The 21,344-nt window shown below is 40.0% G+C and overlaps 1 long non-coding RNA gene across 1 annotated transcript in view; it reads right to left on the reverse strand.

The window, feature by feature from the left end:
• LOC138247336 (uncharacterized) overlaps positions 1-21,344 on the reverse strand; it is a 47,839-nt gene that overhangs the window by 7,744 nt on the left and 18,751 nt on the right. Inside the window, exon 2 of the long non-coding RNA XR_011194451.1 lies at positions 2,516-2,589. This is a non-coding gene — a long non-coding RNA (uncharacterized lncRNA). The remainder of the gene's footprint in view (positions 1-2,515; positions 2,590-21,344) is intronic.

The raw sequence follows: 21,344 nt of genomic DNA on the forward strand, positions 1-21,344 counted from the left end.
TCAGACACCATTGCCCTAGATCAAAAATCGCAAGTAGAATTGCAATGGTGGACAGACCATTTAGACGCCTGGAACGGCAGGACCATTTTTGCATCAGCCCCAGATCTTGTATTAGAATCGGATGCAAGCCGGTCAAGCTGGTGGGCCCTGTGTGGTACATGGTCACTAGAGGAGTCAAAATTACATATCAATTGTTTGGAGATGCTTGTCGGCTCCTTTGCGATCAAAAGCCTAGCAAAAGACAGGGTTTGCTGTTCAGTTCTCCTCAGAATGGACAACATGTCAGCGGTCCGTTATATCAATCATTTGGGGAGCACAAAATCCAAACCTCTAGTGGAATTAGCGAAAGGGTTTGGGGATTTTTGCCTCCAAAACCGAATTTCGGTCCATGCAGAATACCCACCAGGCAATATAAACTCAGTAGCAGATTGGTATTCTTGCCATCTTCAAGACTCAAGCGATTGGAAACTCCATCACAAATTTTTTGAGATTATTCATCAGAAATGGGGTCCTTTTCAGATCGATCTACTTGCTTCTCGCCTCAACGCACAACTTCCCCAATTCTCCAGTTGGCGGCCAGATCCTTTGACATTACCCTTCGATGCCTTTTCACAGGATTGGTCAATTTCTCTCAATTACACTTTCCCTGCGTTCATCATGATCAACAGATTGTTTGGACAGGTAAGACGTCAGCATGCAGTGGTGGTTCTCATAGCCCCCTTTTGGCAATCCCAGGTGTGGTTTGGCACCCTCCTGGAGCTACCAATAGACTTCCCCTTTCCTCTTCATTCCTTTCCAATTCCCTTCCCTATGTCTTCTTCACAACTTAATTTTAGAGAATCTCCTTACCCTCTCAGCTTGGAAAATACGAGGGAATCCCAGCCAGTCCCTGCTATTTCAGCAGAAGCTTCAAACTTCATCAAACTCTCTTTGGCTCCAGGAACAAAAAAGGTGTACAGATCAGCTAGGTCTTTGTGGCATAGCTGGTGCATGGGAAAACATATTGATCCCTTTCGACGGATGTAACCTTCATTGTAAATTTCCTTGTAGCAGAAGCTAATAAAGGTAAGACTTATCACACCCAAGATATGTATAGGTCAGCCATTTCCTCCTCTCATCCTTACATCAACAGAAAGCCAGTTGGAGAACATCCGTTGGTCTGGCGTCTTTTGAAGGGAGTAACATTTTCCAATCCTCCTCAAACAAAATACAGTTCTTTGTGGGATCTCAATGATGTATTTTACCTATTTGCATCTTGGCCAGACAACACAATGCTTACTTTGAAAAAGTTATCTGCTAAACTTACCATGTTGTTATGTCTTGTTTCTTTCAAATGACTTTCAGACAGTAGAGCCCTTGATATCACTGCTCGTCAATTTACCCTAACAGGAGTTTTATTTAATATCCATAGACGTACCAAGACTAATCTTTCATCTGTATTTTATCCCAATTTTCCTGCCCACCCTAAATTATGTGTGGGTCAATGTTTGAAGATATATGAAGAAAAGACAGCCGATTTGAGAAATTCCTCAGCATCCTAATTCCTTATTTCCTTCAGGAAACCTTTCAAACCCATCTCCTCCCCAACTTTTGCCCATTGGGTCAAGCGGCTTATGTCCTTAGCAGGCATTGATACTTCTTCCTGTGGGGCCCATTCTGCCAGAGGAGCTATGGCTTCTAAAGCTTTCTGGGCTGGTTCCCAGATCGGCTAACTGGTCTAATGATAATGTTTTTATTGTATTTTATTGTAAACCAGTAGAAAATGCCTCATTAACTGTCATTAATTCGCTTTACACAAGCATAATGGAAGCCTCCAGTCTTGACATAAAATGTAGATTTTGAAAGTAATTTATGAAGAAACATCTTCATTTTACTAAATACACAGAGGCAAGTGCTCTGAAGATGGTAACCAAACATAAATATACAAAAGTGTTTTTCCATGGAGCTGGCCAGAAATTAGGTGCAATAAAACGTCATAAGTGTTTCCCAAAGGAAACATGAGTGACACTCAAAACTATAACTTGCTCCCATAAAATCAGGGGAGATCCCCACCGTGACTCCAGAATTTCAGAAAGTAGGGGAGCAGAGAAAAAGATTAATACAAAATACCGAATATGGAATGTACTGTAAGCCCAATTGGGCAGAGACATTACATTCTCTACTGGTTATGCAAGCGTAAACTAAAAATCAAGGTGAACTGAGGCCAAATCTTTCAGGCCCACAATTACTGTGAACCAAGAGACAAATTGTGTAGCAAAAACGCGATCCAGACAAGTGTCACAAAATTACTAAGAATTAAGCCCAAGTGGGCTAAGGGTGTTCCTATCCCCAAAAGAACACAATTGCACAATATAAGGGCAAAAAATATATACAGTCACAGTTTCACATTTGCAACTCAACAAACAATACTCAACACGCTCAAAACCTGAAATACTACCTTATTATTTTGTCTCGCACCTGGCGTGTACTGTGTAAGAACCCAAACACTCGCCACATAAAAAGTGCAAAATCTTACCTGTACTTGATACTACAACCCGTAGTGAATTCTCAAAGTGCAGTCCTCACCCCTGGGATTTTGTGCAATTTGTTCTATGGAATAAAAGGACAGTTTGGTGTTATCACAAAAATGCGCCTCGTGAACATATCTAGCCACAGGGTTTTTAGGATTGCACTGTTCAATGGCACGAATGTGTTCAAGTACCCATTTCTTTACAGTTTGATGTCATCACCAAAATGCACCTCGTGAACATGTCTAGCCACAGGGTTTTTTAGGATTGCAATGTTCAATGGCACGCATGTGTTCAAGTACCCATTTCTTTACAGAGAAAATGGTTCTGCCCATATACATTAATTGATATGGGCACTCAAGAACATAAAACACATACTGAGTGCTGCATGTGAGAACGTGTGTAATGGAATGCGTATGAACCCTGATGGTATGGTATTCTTTCCTCATCTGGCCGTACTTACAAGCCTTGCAACAGCCATTTGGGAAGAAAACCTTCAGGTCATGTTCTCTGATACTCTTGTTCAAAGTGATGTCATCACGGACCAAGGAGTCTCTAAATGACTTTGCCCTTCAGTAAGGAATATTAAGGCCCATATTTATACTTTTTTAGCGCTGCATTTGCGGCATTTTTTGACGCCAAAACGGCGCAAATTTGCAAAATTCAATTGTATTTTGTAAGTTTGCACCATTTTTGCGTCAAAAAGCTGCGCAAATGCAGCGCTAAAAAAGTATAAATATGGGCCTAAGTTTGTTCCCAGTATGTGTCCCAATAATCAGGTCACTCATGAGAATATCGCAGTGTTTGGTTAAAATCCCCCCTCACTCGATTAGAACTGTTGTTGTATGTGAATATGACTCTGGATGTGGGATCATCATGACTGACAGGGTTGTTCTTAAATAAAATATGATCTCTCCTGACCTCTTCAATGCATTTAATGGTCTTCTGAAGAACCCACTGGAGATAGCCCCATTCCCTGACCCTCTGGACCATCATCTTAAGTTCAATATGCTACACCTCCTCAGGACTGCAGTTCCCTCTTGCCCTTAGTAGGTCACTATAAGGAATACTCCTCTTGAGGTTGTCCGGTTGACCACTCAGCATGGAGGAGACTGTTACCTGCAGTGGACTTTCTGAAAAGTCGAGTATATGTCTAACCATTGAGTATCTCAACTATAACATCCAAATATTCAATTCTGCTCTTGCTGATGGTTTGTGTAAAGATCAATTTCAGAATGTTGTTGACGAACACAGTGGCTGCAGCCTCAGAACCTTTACAGATGATAAAGAGGTCATCAATAAATCTAAGCCAGAGAACATTGTTTTGACAGTAAGCCCCAAAGACACATCATTGAATACCTTCTCCTCCCATCAGCCATTGAGTAAACTCGCAAAGCTGGAGTCAAAACAAGTACCAATGGCCGTGCCAAGGATTTGACATATAATACCATTGTAGGTGAAAATATTGTTGTGGAGTCAGTGTCTTATCATTTCCTCTATCATCTCAGTATGGGCCAGAAATTTAATGGGTCTAGCCCGTACAAAATGACGGCAGGCAGTGATCCCTCTCTCGTGATCAATGACTGTATATACTAGGAACTGACATCCAGTGTCATCAGAAGAAAATCCACCTCCCATGTGATACCAGCAACCTTACTTAAAAAATGTGTAGTAATCTTCACATACGAGGGCAGACTGGTACCAAACTCCCTCAGTATCACATCCACATACATTGACACATTTTCTTGAGCACTGTTTCTGGGGGACACTATAGGTCTGCCAGGGGGATTGATTCTATTTCTATGTACTTTGGGGAGAAGACAAAGTTTAGGTAATTTCAGAAACTCCTTCTTCAAAGAACAATATTCATCCCAATCTAAAAGTCCCTTGTCCCTCCAGACTACCAACTTATCCCACAGGATGGTTGTACTGTTGGTATCTGTGGCCTTGTCAACAATCTCGTATGAGCTGGAATCACTCAATTGCCTCATGGCTTCTTCAATTCATTTCTCTCTATTGAGCACAGCTACATTCTCGTCCTTGTCTGCAGGACGTATATCTATACTCTCATCCTTCGCAAGGGATTCTAGGGCCTCCATATGTTTGAGAGAGGTGTTTTGTCTGATATTCCCATATTTGCGTTTCCTCAACCTCTTGAGATCTTGGATGCCCACACCTAAAAAGGTATCAATATTATCATGAGGCATGGTAGTGAAGAGCGAGGTTCCACTAGGAAAAGAGTTTTTATAAGTGATGCCCAGTTTATCCAAAAGAGTATGGGGGCCACCAGGAGCATTAGTATCAGATCCTTGTTCATGTAGTGTGTAACTAGCAGATCAACATGCTCTATAGTTAGATTCTGTGAGATATCACTGTTACTAGGACTGCTTACTCTGTATGGACCTATTCTCAAATGGTGCCATTTAAAACATTTCAATTTTCTAATTAATTTAAACAGACCAATCCTAGTGTTTATGTAGTCAAAGCCCCATAGGGGGCAGAGGGGAGACCAAAACATAACACTTGCCTTTCCGTGTCCATCAAAATTTTATCTGACAAGTTGATATAGTCTTGTTTACCAGTTCCAAATCCATTATGGTTCCAATGTCAGGCTTGCAATGACTCCCATGTGCCCCTGTAGGTTTGTTTTACCTCTTCCACTGTCTCCTCTGCCGACTCTACTGCGACCTCTTTCTCTCCTTTTGCTGAGCCGCGACCCCTGTTCCATGGGGTCCTTGTCTCCCTTGCAATCTGTCAGGCCCTCCTTAGGAGCCGATATTGATCTAAAAAAGTTGTAAATTTAAAAATGCATTTGCTCCCTGAAGTGTTGCTTTCAATAGATACCAAAGTATCAGTGTCAATACCAGTAATTGCTCCCTTGTCTGAGATGGAAGTGCTTCCTTGTACAGAAGTTACAACTGTACTTTTGCCAAATTACCCGTCAAATCTACATTGTAGTCATCATATTCCCTTTGTAGTTGGGCTTGTTCCCTCAATTTGATATCCTCCTCATGTTTATTGAGGTGTATCGACATCTCAGTCATACATTTCTCAGGAGATGTCCTTCTTCAGTCTAGATTCAAGCTCTGTCTTTATAGCTTCTGTTTCTTTCAATAATGCCTCTCTGTCCAGCCATGCATATTTAATCAAAATATCAAACATCCTCTCAGAACTTGCTGCTGCATTCTCTGACCAATCCTCCAACATTTTATGATTGGGTGATTTGTTGGAGGAGACAATATAAATGTGAATGCCTCTTTGGGGCCTTCCCTTTGCCAGCAAAGTTCTGTAAAGATGTGCTGGGATTGTTTGTCCCCATCTGTTAAGGGCCATCATGAAAACAAAGAGTCATGATGTTTTGGTTTCATGTTGTTAGGTTTGATGTTAGGCATAATAACACTTTATATGTGAAAATATACTTATCTTGACTGCGAGCAGCAAGAAAAGAGGGCTGTTCACGGTCAAGAAAAGTGATATGGAACCATCTGATATGTGATTTGTGTATTGCTTTGAACTATGCATTTCTTCCCATTGGCTACTACCGTTCGCCTCTTGGGATTTGTAGTTTTTGTCTTGACTGCTACTATTTAAATTAAACAAGAAAAGAAGGCATAATAGGAGCCTCCAGTCTTGTCATAAAATGTGAAGAGTAGCAGGCGTTTTGACTTTTGCTTACATAAATGACTAGCTTTTGGCTAACATTCTGTTCAAATTCTTACAGTTATGGTTATTGTTTATACAATTTTGCACAATCTTAATACACTAAAGGCTATATTGTAGCCCTGGTATTTCCGTTGTGAAGTATGCCCTAGCGCTAGAATGACTTGTACATCTCCATGTTCATCTGTAGATTTTTATTATGAACTGGCCAGCATTGCGATCGTTTGTCCCCATCTGTTAAGGGGTATCATAAATGCTGCATAAATGATGTTTTGATTTAGTGTTGTTATGTTTGATGTTAAGCATAATAACACTTTATATTCTTTGTGCCTTAATGAATCCATTCCAAGATGGCGACCTGTTGGGGGCGGGGATTCTGGTGCTTGTCACCGATTGTGTTTGTTTCCATGTTGCTAAAGTTGTATGTACACTGTGGTGTTTCTAATACTTTTGGGTGAGCAAGGCCACTGCAACAGCCAAAGCGCATCATGTTGGATTAAACCTGACTCTGTTTCACAACATCCTGAGAAAGCGTGGTTCATTTGCCTTTGGCTCTTAAAATAGATTTTACCGGGTAGCTCAAACGGCTGCACACTCCACCCCTTCCCCCACATGTATTGAGTTCTGTCATTTTGAGTGCGTGTTGGATTCTATGTGTGTGTGTGTATATATATATATATATATTTATATACAGGGAGTGCAGAATTATTAGGCAAGTTGTATTTTTGAGGATTAATTTTATTATTGAACAACAACCATGTTCTCAATGAACCCATTTCAATTATTTATTATTACCAGTGAAACCAATATAACATCTCAACATTCACAAATATACATTTCTGACATTCAAAAACAAAACAAAAACAAATCAGTGACCAATATAGCCACCTTTCTTTGCAAGGACACTCAAAAGCCTGCCATCCATGGATTCTGTCAGTGTTTTGATCTGTTCACCATCAACATTGCGTGCAGCAGCAACCACAGCCTCCCAGACACTGTTCAGAGAGGTGTACTGTTTTCCCTCCTTGTAAATCTCACATTTGATGATGGACCACAGGTTCTCAATGGGGTTCAGATCAGGTGAACAAGGAGGCCATGTCATTAGATTTCCTTCTTTTATACCCTTTCTTGCCAGCCACGCTGTGGAGTACTTGGACGCGTGTGATGGAGCATTGCCCTGCATGAAAATCATGTTTTTCTTGAAGGATGCAGACTTCTTCCTGCACCACTGCTTGAAGAAGGTGTCTTCCAGGAACTGGCAGTAGGACTGGGAGTTGAGCTTGACTCCATCCTCAACCCGAAAAGGCCCCACAAGCTCATCTTTGATGACACCAGCCCAAACCAGTACTCCACCTCCACCTTGCTGGCGTCTGAGTCGGACTGGAGCTCTCTGCCCTTTACCAATCCAGCCACGGGCCCATCCATCTGGCCCATCAAGACTCACTCTCATTTCATCAGTCCATAAAACCTTTGAAAAATCAGTCTTGAGATATTTCTTGGCCCAGTCTTGACGTTTCAGCTTGTGTGTCTTGTTCAGTGGTGGTCTTCTTTCAGCCTTTCTTACCTTGGCCATGTCTCTGAGTATTGCACACCTTGTGCTTTTGGGCACTCCAGTGATGTTGCAGCTCTGAAATATGGCCAAACTGGTGGCAAGTGGCATCGTGGCAGCTGCACGCTTGACTTTTCTCAGTTCATGGGCAGTTATTTTGCGCCTTGGTTTTTCCACACGCTTCTTGCGACCCTGTTGACTATTTTGAATGAAACGCTTGATTGTTCGATGATCACGCTTCAGAAGCTTTGCAATTTTAAGAGTGCTGCATCCCTCTGCAAGATATCTCACTATTTTTGACTTTTCTGAGCCTGTCAAGTCCTTCTTTTGACCCATTTTGCCAAAGGAAAGGAAGTTGCCTAATAATTATGCACACCTGATATAGGGTGTTGATGTCATTAGACCACACCCCTTCTCATTACAGAGATGCACATCACCTAATATGCTTAATTGGTAGTAGGCTTTCGAGCCTATACAGCTTGGAGTAAGACAACATGCATAAAGAGGATGATGTGGTCAAAATACTCATTTGCCTAATAATTCTGCACTCCCTGTATATATATATGTATATATCCAAAAAACAAACAAAGTGCAGGAGCCCCGATTCCATGTAAGCCACCTGTTTATTTCTCAATAATACTGGCAGCAGAGATCACTTTCGATATATGTATATATATATAGATGTATATATATGTATACATATACACATATAATTTCAGCTCATGTCACTTCTTCAATAAAGAATCCAGACGCATATTTCGGCTCACATCACTTCTTCAATAAAGAATCCAGACACAGACCACAAATACTATAGAACACTTGCTTTAATTCACGCGTTACTCTCTCATGATGTGTATCAGTCACAACACTGGCCTTGATCACATGATGCGCAGCGCCATCTTGATCCCATTTATATTTCCCACGTGATTTCAGAAAAAGACATAAGGACATAGTGAAAATGGGCAACGTAAATGAACTATTAAACCTAGAATAAAGTGAATGAATGTTCAAGTAAAAAGTGGCTGTACCCCACATGTGGACATCAAGTGGGTTGTACCCATCCCAACAACATTTGCTCCTCAATCAGGCCCAAGTGGGCTAAGTGTAATATCTCTGCATCACACAGGTTTGCTGGTGGATATCAAATAACAGTTTAACCCCAAATAGGAACCCCTCACTACCACCATCTAGTACTTATCAATCACACCCCAGTGGGCAATCTATACATAATGTTGAAGTCATTGTAAAAGGAGGAAAACTGTCTCTATATACATAACAATACTACATAACAAGGACAGCAAGACCCATCCATCAGATGGCTATTAAGCGGATGGACATAAAAATCGCCTCTGTATGGATCTGCCCAGCTAATGTGCATTGCATCCCTTTCTCTGTAGTAGTAATCCTATCAGTAACAACCTCTTTATACCAAAATGGTTTGTCTATATCTGGATGGGAAGTACTACCTATCAGTGACATAATAGTTTGGTTAAATTATATATCTATGGGTTAACAATCATAATGCTCATTGCAAACCAAGAAATGTTGTGTTCTATATGTTACCCCTTTCCATAGAACCCTTAATCATATACTGTGTACAGATGTCCTATGAATGTGTACAGCTCCCCTCCAAGATTATACAATTAGGTGTCTTGCTGTCCAACTTTACTATTTACCTACTTTCCATATGTCTACATTTTCTTTCCCTGTTTCCACTCCTCAGCTGCAGAGAGACCGCATCAGTCACAAAATACTTTACAAATTCGGTGTCATCCCCATGTGTTTCAATGATATGTCTAGCAACTGGGTAAGACTAATCTTTGTTGGTGATAGTTCTTATATGTTGCAGCACCCTTTTGTGGACCTGTTTTTTTAACAATGCCCACATATTGTAGGTCACACTTAAATCGCAGTACATAGACTGCAAATTTTGTCTTACAACGATAAGATCCCTAAATTACCAAGGGTCTGCCTGAAAAAGGTAACATAATGTCTAGTCCATATCTCCATATCTGCAAGCTTTACATTTGTGACATCTGTGAAAAATGTTTTCCTGCAGCCATGTTGCCTTAATTTTAATTTCTAGGCTGGTTGAAACAAGGGAATCTCTCATTGAGTGAGCGCTACGGAAAGTGATCTGAGACGATTTTGGAAGAGTAAGGCCTAGTATAGGGTCTGTATTCAGTAAGTGCCAGTATTTGTTCAAAATGTCTCTTAACTTCCTGTGCTCTGTAGTGTATGATGTTATTATCCTGATCAGGGAAATGCTTATCTTTTTTTTTATTTATTTTTTATAAAGAGTATGTAGTCTCTACTGATTGCCGCAACCTACAGCTACTGCTGTGTTAATGGCGTTTTTAAGATACTCCCTGTGCTGGAATCTCTGCATTGTTTCCTCTCTAACTTTCCCCCAGTCCGCTCAGTACTAGTGTTCCTTTTCACCCTCAATAACTCACCATATGGAATATTATAAATGGCGTGCCTGGGGTGAAAGCTAGATGTATGTAATAGGAAGTTTTCCACTGTGGGCTTCCTAAACAATCTTGTTTGCAACCTATTCTCATCATCATACACCTGCAGGTCTGAGAGTTCAACCTGCCTTTCATCTATGTATTAAGTAAAATGTAAGTTCTGATTGGTTTGATTTATACCCTCAATATATATATATATATATATATATATATATATATATATATATATATGTGTGTGTGTATATATATATATATATATATATAAAATATGAGAGCGTGGTTCATTTGGTTTTGGGACTTGAAATATATGTGTATATATATACACACACACACACACAAACAAAAGTTAAAAGGATGTTATAGTTAGGTAACAATATCATGAAGTTTCAAATAAAAAAAACTAAGAAATTCACCAGTTATGGTTCAGCAAGCTAATTATAACTTGTACCCTCCCCATGCAATGCTTATAATATCACATATTATATCACTCATGATATGTTTGATGAAATCACTGATGACATCTCAAATCACATCATTGATAACATCACTCATGACGTCACCCAAGCAGAATGAGAGTTTGCAATTTGTTTATCACACTTCAGTGTATCAATTAAGGTACGTATATGTACAAGTAAACTTTCCAAATATTTTGTGCTGCTAATGTGTGCAATTTTCTGTAATATTCTTGGAATCTAAATGAAACTAGTGTATTTGGAGGGAGTGTACTCTTTGTGAAGAACTTTGTAGAGGACAGAGAGGCCTGGTAGTAGTGGAGGTTACTTTCCTAAACAGAATTCACTATTTGTAGGTACTGGGCGGTTATAAATCTTCAGGGTCAAACGTGTGTAGTAGGCATTTGATAACTCTAATGGACTTAGAAGTGTAAACAGAGAGGAGACTCTGTCGAGACCTAACCACATAACAAAGTCTGTGAATAGTAACATCTTGGGCACCTAAGGTGGGTTTGGTGTCTGAATGCTGTGTGATCCCTGTGAAGAGTTGTCCACAGAGTGAAATCTGTGCATAGTTGCGGCTTGACTAGCTTATGTCACTTGATTGTCTGAGGGTATGAGGCTTTTGTGAAGACCTGTATAGAGGGTGAAACTTTTTTGTAGTAGAGGCTTCTCCATAGAATTGGACCTGGGTGTCTACTGTGAGTGTTGTCTCCATTAACAGTTTTGTACAGGACAAAAGGTTTCTGTAGTAGTGGCTTGGCCTTTTAATGCGGTTTTGGGTGTCTAGTAGTAATATGGTTCCATGTAGATGTTAGGACAGGATGAAAACTGTGTGTGGTAGGAGTTCGGCACAGAATGTGGTTTGGGAGCCTGGAGGAAGGGTGCTTTATGTGAAAAGGTTATGTACAGGGCTATTTGCATGCATATTAGGGGCTAGAACACCTATCGGGGTCTATGTGCCTTTAGAGATTGGGCTACTCTATACTTATTTCATATAGACTCATAAGTTCTTTTAACTTATGGTTTAAATGAGTTGTGTAATATATAAGGTCATAAGCAGTGCATTGAGAGGGTGTGAGTTATAGTATGATTGCTTAACTATAACTGGTGAATGTCTGTGCTTTTTTAAATATAAAATGTCAGGTTATAATTGATATTGTCTCCTCACTATAACTTCCTTCTAACTTTTTTTTTATTGAATGTTGTAGTTTTTTTGTCCTTTAGTTAATACGCTGCTAACTGTGTTCCTAACTATAACGTCACTTTAACCTTCGTTTTTTTCAGTGAATTTATAGGGTACTTTAACCTAACGTAAATGTTTCTTTTTTGTATATCAGTAATATAAAATTAATAATTTTGTGTGGTCGATATCTCTCAATTGTAAAAGATTTAATTTAAAAGGTAATGTATGCTTTGGAGTGTACTTATTTCTACCACAGCCAACGGTAAGCCCCCGTGGGAACCCCGGGAATGTTTTACTTACTATTACAGGTTCCTCAATAGTACTGAGAAATCACTGTAAAACTATAAAAACGTGTGTTTCGGATGATAGTTGTAGTCAACTAAGTTTGACCCCAGAGGTTTTATAAGAACATCATGTTATGAGGTTCACTTGAGTACTTGTCTTAAAAAATCACTTTGTTTTCCATTTTTCGGAATCACACTCGTACTGCAAGACCAATGACACACAAAAGACTTCTGATTGGTTGAAATGCCTGGCTTCCTTCATAGACAGGAAGAATATCCCCTTCCTAACTCATTTTGTAATAGCACTTGATTGTGTTCACATGCTCAGCAAAGCCCTGCCGCTTTTTTTTTCCACTACACTTTTTTTTTGTCAAAGCATGGCATCTGGGCAGGAAAGACCTGCGGTTGTACAGGAAGAAAAAGAAGAGACTCCACTACCAACACCATTTCGGTGATGTGGGAATTCTTCACCATTCCACCCGGAGAGAAAAGGGTCTCTGCCTGAGTTGTCCTCTGCAAACTCTGGGACAGACAGTTTAGTAGGGTGGACTACTAAACAGTATTAATTTGGACCTACTGGGAAGCACACACACATGAAGGCCATGTATCCTAGGCATGTCTTACATGCTGAACGCTGATGCCAGCAAGAACTTGAAGAAGAGGAAGCATCAAACCTCAGCTGCTGGACCATCAGGAGGGCCTTCCAACATCCTCCAGCAGGAAATCAGCATGGTCCCATAATACCTATACATTGTGACCTACTGTGAGTGATGCTCCAAGATTGTGGGGGCTGGTGAAAACAGTGTCTCAACACATAACAACATGACGGTGGCTCAAACGCACCAGAAGATGTATTTTTTTTCCAATTCTAAGTTTAGATGACCATTTTTAATTTGAACTCCAAAACATTTTTCAAAATCCATTAAAAAAAATTGAAAACAGTTCCTGAAAAAAAATTAAGGTTCTTTTCAGAACTGCCTATACGGTTTAAAATTTAGAAAAATTTTGTAATGTGTGTGTGTGTGTGTGTGTCTGTATATCTGTGTGTATATATGTCTGTGTCTCTGTGTATATGTAAACGTCTTTATGTGTGGATGTATCTATGAATATGTGTGTGTGTGTGTGGATGTTGTGTGTGTCTGTTGGATGAGTCAGTATGTGTTATTGTTGTATGTGGGCAACTGAATGTTGGGAGAGTGTATTGAGTGAGTGTGTGTGTGGAAGTGCCTGTGTGGGTATTGTGTGAGTGCAGGTTGTGTGAAAGGGTTGTACGTGTATATCTGTGTTGCATGTCTAATTGTGGGTGTGGAAGTGTCTGTGTGCCTCGGTGTATGTGTAGGTGGTTTGTGTTTGAATGTGTCAATGTTGTGTGTGATAGTGTTCTCTGTGTGTGTCTCAATGCTGCATGTGTTTTGTGAATGTGATTGTGTGCATGGCTGTGGGCATCTCTGTGTTTGTGTCTACAGGAGTGTCGGTGTGTATTGGATATATGTATGTCTGCATGTATGAGTATATATATGTTTATATGTATGTCTGTATGTTTGCATGTTTGTCAATGTCTGTATGTGTGCATTATTGTGTGTGTGTATCTATGGATGTGAGTCTGATTTTGTATGCATAAGCATATGTGTGTATTTGTTACATTCACTCCATTCTGATAAAGCATGTACTATCTTCAATAGCGTTGACAATGCTCTGCATAGTGGTTTGTCTTTGTAGTTTTCAATTTTCTAAATTACTAGTGATCTGTGAAATAAAACATTGACAACTACACAGTAGTAAGAGCTTTCTCCGGAAGTAATAAAAAATGGGGAGCTTAACATATTCCGCACCACTTTTACTTTTAGCTTTTTCTGTTGCTCTTGTGAAACTTGTGTGACTATGAACTCTTCAGATGTTTTACTAAACTTATGATTTGTACAGATGGCATGTTTGACACTAATTGAATATTGACCCAGATGAGGAGTGCACAGACTTCTCAATCTATTGTACTCTCTAATTATACGTGCGATGCTTGCATTTACTTTGATCTCCTCAAAATCCAAAAAGTACAGATCTAAAAGTGACCTAATGTGTGACAGTGCAATACAAGACATGCCCTCTTTGGAAATGTTTGGGCCTATATTAATCAGTGCTGCACCTTTACTCAGTGCCCCGATTGAGATTTCGGCAGACTGGTTACTCTGTCACAATGGTGATGCATATCCCATCTGCTGAAATATAAATCACATAGGAAATAACAGGATTTAATTTCGGCGGACAGGATATCCGTCACCATCGTGACAGAGTTATCTGTCTGCGGAAAACTAAATCAGGCCCTTAATCCTGGCGATTTGTGAATGGTGACAGCATAGGCCAAACACAAAGGAAACTCTTCCCTCTGCTATTTGGCGCGCTTTTACTAACAAGAATCTGACACTGAACCTACCTATTTGTTTTGTCTCTTTTATATGATTAGATCGCTCAAAGTCACGTGTATTGAGATATGTGATGAACTCTACCATATTTCCTGTAGCTCCATTGACTAGGCCCTCCTCAATGTTCAAATTGTGCTGTAAAATAATCCAGTTCTTACAAAGAATTAGAGTTTTCTCTAAACCAGCTGTACATGAAGCTGATGAAGCTGAGTTTTCAAGTCTCTCAAGCTTTTTTTTTTTAAAACCACTGATTGACATAGTGGTAAATTTAAACATTGATGCTCTGTTTTATCTATACAGGGAAGCTCAATAATCCCCTGCCTTTCTAACTGTAGCTTTTCTATATTAAACTGTCTACACTCGTCCAATGTTGGCATTAGCCACACAAAATGCTTGAATGTTTTAAGAAGCTCCTTCATTATACCTACAGCGAAGTTCATTTGTGGGAAAAGAGTACTTACAGTCTGACTCTCAAGAGCTCACGTACGTTCTTTAGTCTCTATTCCTATTCTAATGACTTTCAATATATTGCCATAGTCTACGCCTGTAGCCTGTCTATTGCAGCCTAATATTTTTTGTTAAGTCTGTATATTGGAAATGTAAGCATATGCTAACATTTCCATTACTCACTAAAGATTTTCTGGTTTGTTCTTGGAACAGTTTGTTGAAAACTGGTTGATCTTTTACATGCATCAGCTGAAGAAAATCACCAAAGATTATAACATGTGTTCCACCAAAAGATTGTCATATTCAATTTTGAGAACTTCTTGCATTCTCAAATGAGCAAAGGCTAGAATTGTTACAACCCATGCTACCCCATCCATGCATAAAAGTTTCAGTTTCTTTAGAACCCTTAATTTTTCATGACAAGCATCACCAGATAACTTAACATTAGAAGATGATGTGATGTAGTACCTTTTATGTTGTGTGCAGCTAATCCGGCGGGTGTTGTTAAAACATAAAAAAGGCTGCAATCTGTCTTTTTATGGACCTATGCAGTAAACATGTTTATTCAGTAAATGTTTCTCTGTGCCCTCCTATCTTCTAACATGTAGAACTGTAGGTTGGAATGTGGTGCATGCACATTCAAATTGTTCATGTAGAATGGCACAGTCAACTGATTCAGTGACTTTTTGGAAAATCTGTAGCTTCTCCTCATTTAGTTGAAATACAATCTTTTAGGTCAATATTCTCAATCCTTTCTTGAGCAATAGCATTTTCCAACCAATTCATAGCAGTAGGTGCCTCATTTTCAATAATAGGCAGGACAAGTAGATTTTGACTATGAATGCCTCTTGCTGACTTGTGAACTGTCCTTCACAACCTCAGCTGCTATGGTTCCCTCTTGTTGAATCTCATCACTCAACATTTGGCGATAGATAAGAAATGCTGGACATTGAATTTGTGCTTTAATTTAATTGAAAGTGTCTTTATAGCACTCATCTTGACCTAACAGTCCTTATCTGGTGCACCAAGGTTTAAGAGTTGAAGAAGAGCAAGGTTAAAAAACTCAATCTTATCAGCATGTTGGCAGCAAATGTTACGGTGATTGATGAGTTTGGGTTTGTTGTGTCTCACTTAACAACCATTACAGTGAGAGACAGTAAACCTGCCAATCTCAATGTTTTTCCTCAACATAGTTTCTGTATGTATAGACCTGAACCCCTTCATACAGATAGAATGTTTCCAAAGGAACACTATGATTGGGGTAGCTATTGTCCATCATATTGGTTTTTACTATGTCAGTGCTGCCAGGATCAAAGTGAGCAAGATAACCAGTCTCTAGAAGTGACTTAAACAATCTCTTGCATGTGGAAGCTGGGCCTAAACTAATCCGAATTATAGCTTTGTTTTTACCATATAGACACGGTTAATCAATCATAGGCTTTAAAAGATCCAATGTCCTTGTGGGAAAGCACCTTCTGAGCTATGCAACTTTTTTATCAAAGATTTCCCAGCAGAGATCTCTTCCCAGACTTCTTGCATTTCTGTCTTTTCAAACTTTGTTATGTATGATATAACATAACTAAAAAAAAGTAATGCAATTATCTGCTACAAACTGAATGGCCACGTTTGCATTCCACGTAGACAGAATGACAGCCTTGTACTCATTGCTTAGTTTTGAAGCCTCACTTCCCTTAATGCCATATGTATTCTTTGGAGATTTGCCAGTGACTGCATATCTGACTGCAGATGTGAAACTATTCACTCTTCATTTTGAGATAGCAGGCCTAAGAAATCCAAAACAACACTTTGTGTGCTATTTCCCTTTAGCTCAGCATCTGCGATTACAGAACTTTACAGATTTGTGAAACTGAAACTGCATTACTTGCTACTTAAGGGTTCTGCTTTAAGACTCATTGGAAATTCAATATGTAATACTCCCTAATAAATGACAATACTGACTTATCTGTATCCAGTCTGAATGTAGGTGCCTCGTTTACCCCCAGCAGGATGTGAATATATGGAGCACTTTTAGCTTGATATTCTTTCCTCCAAAAGTAGTCAACAACCACACCTAGAGTAGAGTTATTTGTTGCAGATGAAGTGGGGAATAGCCTGAAATCTATGGTTAAAGTACCTACAAACATTTGCTGGATCCATTGAGCACAGTTCTCTAGGCTTTCTAAAAATTTATACCAGCAATGTTGAGTTTTCTATTCTGAGAAAGTTGATCAGATTGTGCAAGTTTACTCAAAACAGCTCAGAGTTACAAACCAGGTAGAAGCACCTAAGTTATCTAACATGCACTTTAGCACAGCATGCCACCCAAACCAGCACTCATTTGTTCCATATTGACATGCCATAAGATTCATCAAATTGTATTCAAGAATTACATCTTTGCCATGGACTTTCCCATCAAAATCTCTGGCAATCATTCAGGAATCGTAGTCCGTTTTTTACAGATGTGCTATAGCATATGACAAAACAGACAGTTCACTGTCAAAGAGAAGATGAAAAAGACATGGAATGATTTGTTTTAAACGCAGATCTTCAGAATTCATTCTAGTTGACCTGTACTCTGAAACAGGAATCTGCACTAGAAAATCATTCTACCAACTTCCATCTTCTTTAGTAAATAAATATGGAAAGCATTTAGCTTATAAGTTCTAAAGCATCACCCATAACATCTCAGAGGTTGAATACTGTAATGTTCATAAATTTCTTCTACTTAATTAGATTCTGCTCTTTCAAGCCACTATCACTAGACTTTAAAGAGTGTGTGCCCAGTGAACATATATGTTGCTCTAATTCTTCACCAAGAGTTTCAATATTTTCTTTAAATCTTTTACTTACTCTGTAGGAGGTAATTTTCCATTTTTCTCTGCATTCGTACTATAGTTTGGAAATGATGCATTGTCTGTATGGGAATACTGTCATAAACACTGACCTGTTGAAGCTCAGCAGGGATTAGAAACATTTCTGTCATATATACTTCTTGCTGGCATTTTGTTATCATCCAGTTTGTTGCAACAACCTGGCTGAAACATATGTTGAACCACAGCGCCAGTTTAAATCACTGTATAAGGGCACTATCTTCAGTTTACGCACAGATGTCTACTTTTCTTGTTTGTGCTTTGTAGTGAGTATCAGGGCAACAAACACATATTTTGTTAGGAAGTTCTGCTAATCTTACAGAAAAGATAACCGTTTCTTTCCTATAGTTGCCTAACACATTCTCCATGTAAAGTAAGTCATTTGTTTATCATCTGTATTTGTTACATCAGAGTGAGTCCCATGTAGCAGAGCATTATTGATGGCTAGTAAATGCAGAGCTGGACGTTTAAAAAAAAAAAAAAAAAGAATACAACCTCTGACTAGATTCTGCATTTTCATGTGATGAACAGACAACATCCGAATGTATTGGAAAGTATTGTGACAAAGCGCTGAGATAAACAAGCCAACAAATGTCCTTGTAGGTTTAACAGTTTCCTAACTCTGCAGTGATCAAGGGTTTGGAGAACTCTAATTTTCTGTTTTAAAGTTCCACTACTGAATTTTTTGAATAATAATCTAAATTCAGTCTTGTCCTATGTTGCAAATATTGCTGCCTCTCGTACAAAGGCACAGTAGGACATGTTGTAACATCTCATCCCTTGTTATTTTGTCCTTATTTCTATGTACTAACTTCTCGTTTGATATTGCTGTACCTTTTTTACCACATATGCAAAAACGTCCAACTGGAAATCATGTAAATAGCTCTGTAGTGGAGGTGTATTTTGACATTCTCTCGAACATAACACAAAAGTTTGATTCCTTGATATTTTGCTTCTGGTGGTGTTTATTTTTTCAGAAAAACTCACTAATTTGTCTGAATGTTCACATTCTGTTAAGAATGAGGATTATCAAATATCGCTTTATAGCAAATGCCTTTTCTACAATATTCTCAACAAACTCTTTCTGCTGAAGTCTAGCTGCTCTTTTTTTCACCTGCTTCATAGATCACAAAATATTCTGTACTACCTTATTATGAAACAACTTCAATCGAAGTTCTCTAAATTTTGTGCCCCTTGCAAAAGAATTCTCTTATTTCTCAGTAAAAACATTGTCTACTCTTGTAGTTCTCCTTTGGCATACTTTCCAAGTAGGAGCCATGTCTTTCTTCACAAGGGTAAATACATACATCTGTTTTGTAAAGGTACATAGGCTAAATCTGAGTGAAACATGGCTTTCCCAATGTAAGGGGCTTCAGTGTAGTGAGCAGCCTGTATATGAACACCGCTCAGTAGTCTGAAACGTCTGTGCCATGGGAGTTTCCCCATATAATAGGACTTATGGTGATAAAGGAAATGTCTTTCCTTTATGAGTTTTATCCAAGGTGAAGGACAAGTTGCATACCTTTGGTAACACTTTATCTGGTAGAGACAATATATAGTTGCAGATTCCTCACCTTAGAATTTCCCCCATGTGTCAGTCTGGATCCGGAGATTTTTCTCGAGCAGCAACTCTGCACGGCACCTGGTGGCATTGGTCGGCTCCACATCCGTCGTCAGCATCGTGCGCCGGATAAGACATGGTGGGTCCTATATAGATGCAACCCCTGTGCGCTGACGTCAGTGTCTTTTCTTGACTTTCCACATCAGAAGCACGGAACCAGGAAGAACATTGACCACTGGTGCATCAGAACTAGGGCCTGCAAGGAAGTCCCTGTCACTAGAAATCAGTTCACAGAGCGGGGAGGATGGGTGGGTTGGTAGGGAATGTGCAAACAGGTATTGTCTCTACCGGATAAGGCGTTACTGAAGATAAGTAACTTGTCCATCTGACAGAGACAGCTAGTTGCAGTTTCTAACATTAGAAGAGATACCCAAGCAATACCATCCCAGGAGGTAGGTCTGCGTACCATGATTATACTAGGACGTCCTGCAGGACTGAGCAGGCGCCCCTTCAGACCTGACTGTCCAGGCAGTAGTGTTTGGTGAATGTGTGCAAGGATGCCCACTTTGCTGCCTGACAGATCTTGAGGACTGGAACTCTGCATGCTAATACAGTGGTTGCAGCTGTCACTCTGGGAGAGTGAGCACACGGGGTGGCTTTTGAGCCAATGTGTAGCACATTTTAATGCAGAGAATGACCCATCTAGAGATGGTTCTCTTCTGCTCTGCCCGATCTTTCTTCACACCCACATAACCAACAAAGAGTTGATCATCCACCCGGAACTCTTTGGTACGAACAAGGTAGAATGCCAACGCTCTTTTTGGGTCCAGGAGATGGGAATCTCTCCTCTTCCTTAGAAGGATGTGGGGATGTGTAAAAAGTAGGCAAGGTGATGGAGTGGCCTCCATGAAAGGGCGTAACCTCTTTTTGTAGGATAGAAGCCCTGGTGCAAAGCACCACTTTGTCAGGATAGATGAAAAGGTAGGACACCTGCAGCTCACTCACCCTGCGGGCAGAGGTAAAGGTCACAGGGAAGGCCGTTTTTAATGTTAGAAGACTGAGAGGACAATTGTGGAGAGGCTGAAAAGGAGCGCACATTAGGAATGTCAGAACCAAATTCAAATCCCACTGGGGCATGATGAATGGGGATGGAGGAAACATGTGGAACCTACTAATAATAAGAGACTTAAACAAAGAGGGTTGATTGGGTAAACGCAAAGATAGTGGATAAATAACCTTTCAGGGTGCCCAAAGCAGAGACCTGCTGGGCCAAAGAAAGTATAAACAAGAGAACCTCGGAGAATGGAGAAGAGATAGGGTCAATAGATTTACAAAAGGTCCTCCCGAACGGGCAGTCTGATTGCAGGATTGATAGCATACTCAATAGTTTGGGATACCAGACTCTTTGTGCCCAGTCCAGAGCCAATGGGATGACTTAGGCCCGGTCGTTCTTGATCTTCTTGAGAACTCTGGACAGAAGTCGTATGAGTGGAAAGGCATTCAGGAGGCCTGAGCTTCACTCAAAACGCGAGTGAGTGCCGCCTCGGAAACACCAACGCACAATACTGCTGACATTGCATGTTCTCTTCTGAGGTGAATAGAGCTAACCATGGCGATCCCCACAGCTGAAAGAGACCTTGCTCCACCTCCGGATGGAGATGCCATTTGTGATCAACCAGACATTGTAGGCTGAGTTTGTCCGCTCTGGCGCGCAAAGAGACCACCAGGTGTTGAACCATGAGGGAAATGCCCTGATGATCCAGCCATGTCTAGAGGCATGGTGCCTCCCGACAACGAATCCATGACCTCACCCTGTCCTGCTTCTTTCAGTACCACGTGGCGGTGGTGTTGTCCATGAACACCTACACTACCTTTCCCTTGAGAGGGGGAAGAAATGCTTTCAATGCCAGTCTCATTGCCGGGAGCTCCAACAGGTTGAT

This window comes from Pleurodeles waltl, chromosome 7, assembly GCF_031143425.1.
Source record: "Pleurodeles waltl isolate 20211129_DDA chromosome 7, aPleWal1.hap1.20221129, whole genome shotgun sequence".
In the NCBI taxonomy this organism is placed as follows: Eukaryota; Metazoa; Chordata; class Amphibia; order Caudata; family Salamandridae; genus Pleurodeles; species Pleurodeles waltl.